The sequence below is a fragment of the Coptis chinensis genome, chromosome 3, assembly GCF_015680905.1.
Source record: "Coptis chinensis isolate HL-2020 chromosome 3, ASM1568090v1, whole genome shotgun sequence".
Lineage (NCBI taxonomy): Eukaryota > Viridiplantae > Streptophyta > Magnoliopsida > Ranunculales > Ranunculaceae > Coptis > Coptis chinensis.
This window is the reverse complement of record NC_141458.1, coordinates 4,743,912-4,753,906: the sequence shown is the minus strand read 5'-3', so window position 1 is coordinate 4,753,906 and position 9,995 is coordinate 4,743,912. Positions and strand designations below refer to the sequence as shown.

At 33.7% G+C, this 9,995-nt stretch overlaps 1 long non-coding RNA gene across 1 annotated transcript; it reads right to left on the bottom strand.

Annotated features, from left to right (window-relative positions):
• Positions 1–4,532: 4,532 nt before the first annotated feature.
• Positions 4,533–7,905, bottom strand: LOC147507435 (uncharacterized). Its single transcript, XR_015216191.1, has 4 exons — positions 7,855–7,905; positions 7,551–7,688; positions 6,462–6,966; positions 4,533–4,715 (listed from the first exon to the last, which is right to left on the bottom strand). It is a non-coding gene; the product is annotated as an uncharacterized LOC147507435 (long non-coding RNA).
• Between the last annotated feature and the right edge of the window lie 2,090 nt (positions 7,906–9,995).

The window sequence follows — 9,995 nt, the reverse complement described above, 5'->3', positions numbered from 1 at the left end:
ATAATCTGATGAAATAAAATCCTATGGAACATACAAGTTGTAAGATAATTTCTCTCAAGGTGGGGGATGTAGGGTAGTAATAGCTAGATTTACGTTTTCTCGCAAAACAAAAGTTTTTGGATGTAAGTTTTGCTTATATTTCTGCATTCTATGTTTAGGTTGGGGAAGAAGGAAGTCTAAATAATTAGAAAAGGGGTAGGTAGCGTTAGGGTAGTGTAAAAGTGGAGGTTACATCACCTGCAACATTGCCTCATATTTTTGTATGAGGTTGTCTTTCACTGACACAAACGTGTATCAATATCCAATGAAGTATGACGTGTTTGACATGTTGAGAGACAAAAACTTTATACATACCCTCTTGAACTGTGCTCGCAAGTATTTGACTCCATAGCTAAGTTACATTGACACAGATATGTGTGTCCATCTTCGACACAGATACGAAGTGTTTGACACGGTGAGATATCAAGAATTGAGGGATATCATACACAATATGTGTTTGTGGTGTCTTCGACACATATTATATTTTATATATGGCATGTAATATGATTTTTTTGTTTTTTTTTAAGAAATTAGTTGCTCCATATGTATCACATGGTGTCTATTATGAATATTTTTTTTCGAAAATAAGTTATCCTTACACAAGTCTTAGGGAATCTCTTACAAATATTGTGAAAATAGGAGTAACCAGAGCAATACCTAACAAAAATGAAGCTGTCAATGACAAACTTCTTAAGTGCTCCTTTTAAGTCGATAAATGAAAAGTGTGTTTTTTGTGCAATTGAAAGGAAAGGGGAAAAAGGGTTTTGAATTAGAAGATAACCATATCCAACAAAATTATTTCTCAATTGAAAATAACCATATTTACTGCTAATTGGAAGCCATTTTTACCAATATTAGTGTTGATTCTCTCTTTCGACAGTTGAGTTACCGTAGACCTACACTTAATTCTTAAGTTACTACTATGAAGCGGCACATGTTGTTGTTGCAGGATGAAGGCCGGAGCAGGTTTGATATTCATCATCTTCTTTATTTCTTTTATTACTTAGTGAGTTTTCATCTCATTCTTTGTTAGTTATTCTCAATGAAGCGAGCTTTAGGTTTATTTTTGTCTGCATTAGCTCAACGCCAGTGTCTTATCAATTTGGGGACAATCAATAACATTTTAATGAGTGTATTTTGTGCTAAAGATCTCCATTGGCATCTTAAAATGTATGAACAGTACATGTGATTATTGCTTAGAACTAGCAGAATTTCCATCTCTTTTCTCTTTTGGTAAATACTAGATAGTCTTATTATATAATTATTATATACACTATGTTATATGATACGTCAATGTTGCTTACTACCAATATTTGTTATGCATTTTCCTGTAAGTATCTTCTCTTTTGTAATCAGGTGAATGGTTTACTAATATTTAAGGGGAAACAAGTGATGGTTTCCGCTTCGTAAACTCAATTTTGTTGTCAAAGTTCATTAAAAAATCCAATAAAATTAAGGGGTGACAAGTGATGGCTTTAGATATTTGAGACTCGATTCTCTTCTAAATGGCGGAAATTTGGTTATAGAAGGAAAAAAATGATTAAACTATAGCCATAGGCCCATAAACGGAGAATAATGAGTACTTGATCATGGCTTAGCATTTAGTCAATACGGACGGCAGTGACCTAGAATTTAAGGAGAACATCGGAGTGGTGTTTTATTTGTTCAATGTGGGGGCAGATAAAGAATGGGGTTCTTTGTTTTCTATAGGATCCCGCAGGTTGCTTTTTCAAGTAGTGGTGATCTTAGGATGTATTATTACTCATTTAATAATAAATGTGGAAATTTTGTGGTAGGGTTTGCAAGGTCACAATTAATTTAATTTTGATGTTTGTAGATAATACCAAGCTCATATTCGAGGAATCAATGCTTATATGATCGTCATACGAAGTTCTTGAATGATACGATAAGATCACACTCCTGTTCAATGTGTTTCCTTAATTGCCACTTTAATATCGTTGAATTGCTACATTGCTTCACGTGTTTGTGTAGGTTGGATTTTCTTTTTTGGATATAGAAATTAATACTTATTGCTTTTGAGATGATTTTGCTAATAATTTTGTACTGTGGTATACTGGTATTCTGTCTCAATACGATTTCGATCTCGATCTCGATCTGTATAGAAACAAGTAGATGTTATGTGCTTATGAGCACCGGAGCCAGTATAGGGGAATCAAGTTTGTGTAGTCTCTTTTTTAGATAGCACGCACCTACAGATTACATGAAGGTTAGATGACCCTGCCTTATGTGAAAATTTCAATCAGTACAGAGATAAATTAACTCACCATTGTCAATTTGAGATGTGAACTTCATTGAATTTGATTAGTTTTGTTGTCTATTACGTTAGATAACCGAAAGGTTTGAAAGTTTGGTATTCTTTTGCTTTTTTTTGATAAATTGATTAAATGAAATGAAATAGAAACAACATATGCAGTAGTAATACATAATGCACCTATTAATACATAGTGCAGCTACAAAATGGTATGGTATCTCTGGCTTTCTATAATTTTTATATGGGTATCGTTAATACGATTCGTGGTATCGAGATCCAGCTTCTCCAGTGACTTCGATTGTGGCGTGCCTAAATTTTGAGAAACCTCATATTCATATTCATTTTTATTTATATTTCTTTGTTAACATTTTGTTTGATCCATATTAACTAATATACTAACCACTTATCTATGAATATTTCCTCTAGCTTTTGCAGGCATGAATAGTATGTTGGTGGGACTTATGTGAAGAGTGCCTACCGCCTAGACAAAAAAAAATTACTATGTTCTTTTAGTATGCATCATTATAGGTAATGACAAATTTAGCCACAATTTTTTGGAGAGGTTGTAATTTCAGTTGATAAGTAGGCTCAACTAACACTTAATAGATTTAACTGATACCTATTTTTTAAGAGTTTCTTAAGGGTATATGGTTTTTAATTTATTGAGTTTAACATGATAACTAAAAGCAATTTCAACAAGAGATTAGAAATTTTTTCGTATCGCTCAGTTATGACTTATAAGATGCCAGTGCAATCCAACTTTTTTTTGGATTCAGATTCTTGGAATGGTTTTCATTTTTCATTTTTCTTTTTCATTTTCCTCTAAAAAGACATGGAGTTAAATTTTATATTATAGTACTACACGTTGCAAACAATTATCTCAAAAGTATATATTTAATTTGTCTTTCCGGTAATGGTTTTGTACGAGGTGTTTGGATGATTTGGCATTAATCGAGACATTCAAGTTCTTTGCTGTACTAAGTTCTAATGTTGCAGTGATCTCATTTTTTAAACCAGTTATTTAACTGCTCTGGCATTCGTCGAGATGGTTAAGTAGCTGCGTTAATCAATGAAAAGTATATTGTTTTAAAATTTCAAGTTATGACAGGTTTTATATTTATGAAATGTCGAAAATACAGAGGAGACTGTCAATTTTTTTCAGAAAAGTCACGTACTGTAGGTATATAATTGTTTGAGTTTTGGGGTGTTGGACTCGAAAGTATATATTTAATGTGTTTTCAGTAATGGCTTTGGATGATTTGGCATTAGTCGAGACATTCAAATTATTTGCTGTACTAAGTTCTAATGTTGCAGTGATCTCATTTTTTAAACCAGTTATTTAACTGCTCTGGCATTTGTCGAGACGGTTAAGTAGTTGGGTTAATTAATGAGAAGTATATTTGTACGAGGTGCTTGGATGATCTGGCATTAGTTGAGACATTCAAGTTCTTTGTTGTACTAAGTCCTAATGTTGTAGTGATCTCATTTTTTTAACCAATTATTTAACTGTTCTGGCATTCGTCGAGACGGTTAAGTAGCTGGGTTAATCAATGAGAAGTATATTGTTTTAAATTTTCAGGTTATGACAGGTTTTATATTTATGAAATATCGAAAATACAGAGGAGACTCTGTCGAAATTTTTCAGAAAAGTCACGTACATTATACCAAAACAAGATATTCCTAACAGCGCAGAACCGTTACTAAAAATATTTGTAACGGTTTATTTCCGTAACTGTTTGGGCGTTATTAATATGTTAAATTATTTACTTACGGTTTGTAACCGTTACAAATTCTTTTTAGTAACGGTTATTTAGCATTACTAAAATTAATTACTAACAGTTTTCTAAACTCAATCGCATTAAATATTTTCAACAATAGTAACGTTTTCCTTCAATTTCTAACGGTTTGTACACGTAGCTTAATGAAGATATTCGTAACGGTTATGAGAAATTAGTAACACTTTTTCGTGTGGTATGTGTTGCTAATTGAATAATTTACTAACGGTTTTTGCACCCATTTCTAACGTTTTTCTTACTTTATAAGTGTTACTTAATGAAGAGCTTAGTAACTTTTTTTTGCCGTTACAAAACAATTTCATATTGAAAAAAAATTAATTTTCTCGTGCCACACGTTTACCACCTTCACCAATCACCTGTATAAAATTCCCCCATTTTTTTAAAAAATTCCACAAAAGTTACCAATAAACAAAAAACCTCACAAATACATCCAATCAAGTACGTACTCCTTTATATTACTACAAATCACAACCAAAAAGTCATACACATAAAGAACATGCGAATTCGGAAATTTGATGCACAAGGAAATAAACATTTTAGATTTGTCAGGGAACTCATCCTCTTTTTCTTCAACTATCTAGTCCTCGACACTCCATAAATCTTGAGTCCTGAGAATAAAATAAATTAAAATATGTTAAGACAGGAAAAATGAAAGAAACATCCATACCTTAATTCAGTGAATGCTAATTTCAAGTCTAATTCCAAATATTACCAAGTACCTCAAAAACTTTCCAGCCAAATGATTTTTTACAAGACAACCTATATGAGTGCATAATGCCATAATCATACTATTTAGTGTTGAAACAGTACCAAATATTCGCTAAAGTGAAAAGTCTATTACAACTAAGAACGTAAAAAAAACATCCTAGCCAGCAAGGTGCGTGTTTGATTACTGGCTAGTAGTAGTCCCAGTTAACTAATGTAGTAACAACTAAACTTTTCTTATTTAAAGGACCCTAGTAGAACAACAACCAATGCACCCTAAATAGCAACTTAATACCTTACTAGGCCACAACATACCAATGTGTGTAAGCCTGCATAGTACACAATGTTGGCACCTGAACAACATCCCATACGATAACACTATAATAAACCACAAACAACTTCCACCCAAGTCTTGCATGTTATTTAACTTTGAAAGAAAAAAGAAATAGGGGTGATCCACAAAATGCATAAACATTTGTTCGTTGAAAGCTAAAAAAAGTATTAATGTTACCCTATCAACAATTCTCTTCACTACATTAATTAGTGGTACCCAAAATTTTCTCTTAACTTTCAAGACCTAAATTAACATCAACAACCATCACTATCTCACCATAATCAACAAAACAAATAACAAAACTTTTACACACTTTTAGTAGCAGATTCCCAATGTTGAGTGAAAACTGTCCAAGGCACCGCCATCCTCCCTCCTCCTTTATCTGGGTATGGGACTAGCATTTCAAACTAATAATACTAATTATCAGCAACAAAGAAAAAGGCCCTAGTTTGAAGGATCTTTTTTATCTCAATAATATTGATATAAGCATCCTCAATAAGCTAGATTACGTTTTCATGACACCCGTTTATCACAATTTTGAATTTTCCTTTTTGAAGGTAGAAATCCAATTTCCTACCAAGCAAAAGTAGCCTAAAAACCCAAAATCAGCATGCATACCTATGTTACATGGACAAGCCATTTTAAAAGACTCGAGACCAAACACAATTCAGGAATGGAGATCACACAAATTCAATACCGAATTTCATAATTTGAAGACAGAAATATAATTAAAAAATAAAAAATGAGCACAACTAGAAGCAGAAAATCTGCCCATTTTCAGAAAAGACCACCAAAGTACTGGAATTAATAGAAAAAAACATAAATATAAAAAGAAAAAACCGTACCTTTGCTACGAACCACAATTATAATACTGAACAAAGAGAATAATATACATAACCTTCACAGTAATCGAGTAAACGAAAGAAAGAGAGAGGTTAGTTTACTGAAAAAATCATCAAATTTAAACGGCAGTGAAGCCCTATGTAATAAAAGGAAAACAAAATGAGGATAACATAGTATTTACGCAACAATGAGAGCAGTGGAGAAACATAGTGTACTTGCGGTGCCAATAATACAACGATATTCTGACAGATCGCAGTTCAAGCTTGCATTATTGCATGAACATATTGTTTCTAGACCACATCAAATAAAATGAAATCAACACTATTAATCAACTCCCTTATTAGACTTGTAAAAGGGAATAAATTTCAGCAGTTAAATTAAAAATAATAACCATCGAAAAAGCAATAAAGAAACCCAATAAAAGCTGAACTCAATCAAAGAAAAAATTATCTCGAAGCCGAAAAATTCTTACTTGAAATAAGAGTTATCAAAGATTAGGGGGTTGACAGTCTAGGGCCCTTCAAAACCAGAGTGCTCCTTGTGGCACCTTCCCTATTGGATACATAACATATATAAACAAAATTCAGGAAGTAACAAACTAATTGTTACAGCACAAGAAGCACAATTGCCTCAATCACCACAGTAGAACTAAACAAGCTAGAAAATAAGAAATGGAGATAAAAAGAGTATATTATCGACGAACCAAGGCGTGGCCACTTTGTCCCTATATTCTTTGTCAAGATTACCATGAAGAGTAGTACAACCATAACCATAGTCACCTAATTCTTCGTGCAGAATTTTGGCACTATTCTTTAAGTTGACAAATATGATAGTCTGCCCCAACTTGTCTCCTAGTTCAAAAATCCTATCCTTAATGAGCTCTAGCTTGGCTTTTTCGTCCGGGCAGTATAACACCACATCTAGTGACAACTCTTCTTTCTTCACAAACATTTGGTTTGGGTCACTAACATGCTTTGCTGCAAAACTTTTAACAGTTTCGTTAAAAGTAGTAGAAAACAGAAGGATCTAAAAATTGGGAAAACATAAGAGGTGATGATCAAGAACCTTAGTACTATGAATGAATAGTTCAAGATCCAAAATAAGCATCCAGACTAAGCATGTATTGTATTTCAAAGACTCAATAAATGAATTTATACATGCCTGAAGTTTAAATGGGTTAAAAAACCATAAAAGATATAATTATATAACAATGACTATTTACCAGACGTCCTGATATGTATAAGTTGTATAATGTAATCAGAAATCAACATGATAGAAATATATAGCGAATTTTAATTATGATAAAACAAAAAATGACCTCTGTAAATCCAAATTAAAAATTTTATGTCTTCAAATTTTTGTATCAGGATTTCTTATGTCAAATTACTTGGACAGTAGCAATGTTTCAATGTCAACAGATTATAAATGGTAACTGGACTCCATAATAAGAATGTCCATAGCAAATACCCAGTCTTATCTATTTTCAACACTAATCTCCTGCATATGCACAAAATGATTCCAGGTTTAGCCTAGAGTTGGTATATATTTTCACAATACATACCTTTGGACAGCGAGTGATGCGTAATTGCTTAATAGTGCATGAGAAACTATTTGACGACAGTATAACGTCTTGAGGAAAGAGATTTCTGCAGTCACATGAATCTTCCTTGGTACAACACTTGAGTGATTCAATATGTGTCTGCAAAACATGACAGACCAAAAATTTAATGTATGATATTTTACTTTATTCTAAGGACGCGTGTGTGTGTGTGTGTGTGTGTGTGTGTGCAATAGCAGTATCTTCCTTTGAGAAAGGACTTCCCTAAACTAGACTACTAGAGAAATACTATACGTCCAATACTTACCTCATTTCCTCCTATAATTGATAAATATTTTATTGCAGAATTATGCCAACAGTTGCGTGGTAATTCTCTATGAGTTCAAGAAATGAACTTCTTAATGCAATCCTCAACAGAAGATCCCGTTAACTGAAGTTAAAAGGAAAATCAAAAGTGAAATAAATGTCAGATACGAAAATTACCATGAAAGCAATAGAAGTCTAATTGGAACATAAAACATACTGAAGCACTAATGACCACCAAATATCATATCTTTTTCTCTCCGCTATAGGTTTTTAAAACCAAGTTGCAATACCATTCAAGGCAGTGATCAAGGATCATGGCCAAACTACTTTCCAACAATGATAATGGTGAGTCGAATTTTTGCCCTTTTCATCACAAGTTTTTATTATTTAGTTAAATTGTTGGGAAATTAACAAATTAGGCTGAAAAAGAAATGGTGTCACACCCCAAATTTTGATAAATCAGATAATAATAATTATATCCGACTCCTCGATATCCGAGATGTGACAACAACCTCACAACCCAATCTATATCATAACCCTAATGAATAATAACACATGCGGAAAACTAAATAATAAAATACTCCAAACAATCCACTCATCATTAAGAAAACTTGTGATCAAAAATTTAGTTACAAACTTCTTTACTTAAGAATTCGAAAAAAATAAATTAAACATATGTCCCCAACAAATTCCATTACATCTCTGAGGAAAAATGAAATGACATCTTATTAAAAATAAAAGCTAACATCGATCATGAGCAGCACGCTACCTTCTCGAACATCGACTAACCCCGTCGGTGATCGACTATGTTCATATAAGAACACACCCGATTAGCAAACATGCAAATCGGGTCAACATTATAAATAATGTTGGTATGAGTAGCCTTAGAAAAAAACCATTTAGATATACTTAAAATTTCATTCTTTATATGGCGGTAGTTCCTCCACCGAGCCTTTAGCTTAAGGTAGTTAGTTCCTTCATAAAGGCACCTTAGCTTCTAACTATGAGTAAATAACTTATGGCATCCTAGTACTTACCTTTATGCACGCCGATCGCAGAGTGGGTCCTCTCTGCAAGAATAATTAGTTTAACCCACTCTCTCGCAAAAGCAATTTGTGATAATCATATCATAAATTGAAACTTAACTTGCTAACCACAAAGGGAAAAATAACATATCGAACATTTATCAAGTGTCCCTAATAATCGTTAGATCTCTATGTTTTACCTAATTTTCCGGCTACCACAATCGCTACCCAACGCCCGAACATGTACATCCACATGCCTCCCCTTACATAATGAACCACTCCGTGCGTAACCACCACCCTCGGGGATGCCGCGACACCGGATAAATCCTCACACGGAAGCAATTATGTAAGTAATGCCCCTATTCGGCATAAAATATTAAGCGTCTCGTTCTATTTTTGCGCGAACGGAATAATCAAGCCACTATTCGGCTCACGCCCGGAAAGGGGGCCATTCGAAATTTTACCAAAGCGCCGGGAGGGCCAATCACATTACTTACGCCCGAAGGCCATTCAGATTCACTGAAATGCCAGAAGGGCCAAAACACATGAGTTGTGGTAACTAGGTTCTAGGATTTTCGTTACATAATTTATTCAGGTGTATATATTTATGCATCTTAAAATTTCTCTATCTTCACGTGACAAAATTTACACAAGATCGACGTCAAATCTATATTAGATACTGACAAACAAGTTATACAAGAGTCACCCACATCCTATCATCGGATTGGTCCATAAAATCAATCTATAACATTTTTTAGAAAAAGTCAACAGTCAATGGGTCAACAGTCAACCTAACAATCAACGGTCCTAACCGGTGGTCATTCCACCCGGTCCTCACCCAAACCCATATTTAAAAAGAGTTCAAACCCTGGTCCTAAGCGACTGGCTAAACTGACCCGGTTTAACCCGGCCCATAACTGATTGGGCTCAACTTGAATTTATCCAACCGAAACAGACCTTAGACTTTATTTAGATCGATCTATGTGATCCACTTAAATTCTATGGACCCGCCCACTTAACATATTCAAACTGGTCCCAAAACAAAGGCTAAAAGAATTGGCCCAAAAACAAAACTAAAAAGAGTTGGCCCAACCAAAATTGATGTGGTCCGGCCCAA